We start from the raw sequence: 2,788 nt of genomic DNA, 5'->3' as shown, positions 1-2,788 counted from the left end.
AGCGCTACGGCCGCGGGACGCCCCGCGAGCGGCCGCGGGACGCCGTAGCTCCACCCTGCGGGCCCCAGAAGGACCCGCGCTGCTCTCGCTCCTGCGCACTCACCCCCGCCGGTCCGGGTGGGGCCGTTCTCCCACACTCATGCACCCCTCGCCCAGAGCTGAGTCGCAGCGTGACGGCGTGGGCTGGCGTAGCCCCCCGCGAGAGCCAGCCGGGCCGCGGCGAGGAACTCGCCCGCGCCTCTGTGCCGCTGCAAAGCGAAGCGTCTTCGCTGCAGCCGCCCGCGCAGGTGCCCGATGCAGCCGTCGGGGAGATCCTAGGCAGGAGCGAGGCAGAGTGACGTCTCCCGTGTCTCGGCCCACACCCTGTCCGGAAGCGGAACGGGACCACTGAACTGCCGTACGGCAGAGCCCTTCGTGCAACGCTCCAGTCCGCTCACATCGATCCAGCAGCCGTGCAAGGGAACACGCTCACTCATCAGCATACCGGGATGAAGAACAAATAGCACACGAAGTACCGTAGAGACCACGGTGGAGCAAAATTGTGTTGGAGAAAACTGTGGACTTCACCCCAGAGACAGTCAGAACATAATTATCTTGTTTAAATTAGGGAAACATCAAAAACAAAAAACCTCCAAACTGCCCAAACAAACACCAATAAATTTTAAGCAAAGGGAAATTTGATCATTACATAATGATGAAATCTAGCCATTTACACCAGTAAATTACACAGCAGCTGCTAGCTGAATCATTCCTGCAATAAAATTGCACTGCTGTTCTTACATTAATGCCGGATCTGTGACACTAACTTGTAACGTTGAGTTCCATACATTTTAGTTTTCTTCTTCGGGTAGACAGATTACCTTCATGATTGCATGTTGCAGAGAACATAGCATTAAATGTCCCTTGCAAGAACTCTAAATTTTATTGCTGCACTTAAAACTCTTAACTTACCTAGTACACTTTCACAGCCAAAGATGTATATTATGTCACCAAAGTGATACATCCCTGTTGAGAAATGTATTACAAATCTTATCTGTAAGCTTTTCTGCAATGTTATATAATGTCATTGGGCTTTTCCCAGCCACATGCAAACATCTGTAGAATGCAGTGGATGGAGCCTTCAATCACCCTTCTTGAATCAAATATATATATATTTTTTAAATTTTGAAAATTGCTCCCTTGGGCATCAAGCCGAGTGGTGTGGTTGACACAGACGGAAGGGACACCATCCAGAGGGACCTCAACAAACTTCAAAGATGGGTCTGTGTGAACTTACTGAGGTTCAACATAGCAAAGTGCAAAGTTTTGCACTTGGGTTGGAGTAGTCCCAGATACATATACCAAACTGGGAGAAGAACTCCTTGAGAGCAGCCCTGCAGAGAAAGACTTTGGGACCCTGGTGGATGAAGAACTAAGCAGGAACCAATAGTGTGCTCTTGCAGCACAGAATGCCAATGGTATCCTGAGATCCTTTAGAAGGGGGGGTGGCAGGCAAGGACAGGGAGATGATTGTCCCTCTGTACTGAACATACTGATGTTATAATTAAGAAATATACAAAAAAGTTAGGCTAAACAGGTGACCACGCTAAAGAAGAATGGATGGAAAGCTTACCCTTATCCTGGGCTCGCTAAGAAGACTCCAAGAGGAACAATCTCCAAAAGAGATCCTTCCCCAGTGGTAGTCAGCTCTTAAATGGGTTCTAGGAGAGGTGGACCAAGACTCCACCCCTTCCCATAGCACAGGTGAATTGCCTTCACCGGTGCTCCCAGGGATGACTCATTGCTCGCCTTAGGTACACAATCAGAGGTTCAGGCTGTGATTCAGCAGTTCCCATACAGGCCTCCAGTACAGGAAGGATGTGGAGCTGTTGGAGAGGGTCCAGAGGAGGGCCATGAAGATGACTGGAGGACTGGAGCACTTCCCCTATGAAGACAGGCTGAGGGAGCTGGGCTTCTTCAGCCTGAAGAAGAGAAGGCTGCAAGGAGACGCCATTGCAGACTTCCAGTAATTTAAAAGGGGATTATAAAAAATGAGGGGGATCAACTTTTTACTTGGGTAGATAGTGATAGGACAAGGGGAAATGCTTTTAAGCTCAAGGAGGAAAGTTTTAGATTGGGTGTCAGGGGTAAGTTCTTTACCAAAAGGGTGGTGAGGTACTGGAACAGGCTGCTGATAGGCTTTGGATGCTCAGTCCCTGGAGGTGTTCAAGACCAGGTTGGATGGGGCCCCAGGCAACCTGGTCTACTACCAGATATACAGGTTATTAGCACAGCCTGTGGCAGGAGGGTTGGAACTTGATCCTTGGGATCCCTTCCAGCCGAAGCCACTCTTTGATTCTATGATCCTGATACCTTGCTACAGTTCACAGACGGAATGCATTTACATTTGGTCTGTACATAAAGGGGTCGTTCTCCCAAATCTCTGTGATATGTAATTCTCATGTGCAAGAGATTTTAACGTGATTTTTGAATGATATCCTATGCCTCCCTGGGGCGCAGGAAACTTCCCACTTTTGCTTTTTGCAGACAACGTTTCTCTTTTGAGCTTACAGTACTGTCTGATAGAGAACTTTGTTAACATTCATGATTAACGATGAGTTATATCTCCACAATGTCGTATCCCTGATGAGAGATTCTCTGGGAAGGTTACTTTGAAGGGGCACGCGGCAGTGATAAACAAGGGCAACATCTGTTGGAACATTCACACTGGTCCCATAAGCATGCAGGACAGAGTGGACTGAAGTCTGAATCACCTTTCTTGGATCAACTATCATTTTCTTGGGATTGA

At 48.5% G+C, this 2,788-nt stretch overlaps 1 protein-coding gene across 5 annotated transcripts in view; it reads right to left on the bottom strand.

Annotated features, from left to right (window-relative positions):
* LOC100540713 overlaps nt 1–2,788 on the bottom strand; it is a 16,915-nt gene that overhangs the window by 9,122 nt on the left and 5,005 nt on the right. Inside the window, exon 1 of one of the 5 annotated variants that reach the window (XM_031556266.1) lies at nt 1,613–1,631. The exons of 1 other annotated variant lie outside the window; for it this stretch is intronic. The gene's annotated coding sequence lies outside the window, so the exon portion shown is untranslated. Of the gene's footprint in view, nt 1–103; nt 1,524–1,612; nt 1,632–2,788 lie in introns of those variants that run through there. 3 more of the 5 variants (XM_031556262.1, XM_031556264.1, XM_031556269.1) reach the window with 3 other exon arrangements.

Source organism: Meleagris gallopavo, chromosome 19 (genome assembly GCF_000146605.3).
Source record: "Meleagris gallopavo isolate NT-WF06-2002-E0010 breed Aviagen turkey brand Nicholas breeding stock chromosome 19, Turkey_5.1, whole genome shotgun sequence".
Classification (NCBI taxonomy): domain Eukaryota; kingdom Metazoa; phylum Chordata; class Aves; order Galliformes; family Phasianidae; genus Meleagris; species Meleagris gallopavo.
This window is presented reverse-complemented; position numbering and strand designations above follow the sequence as displayed.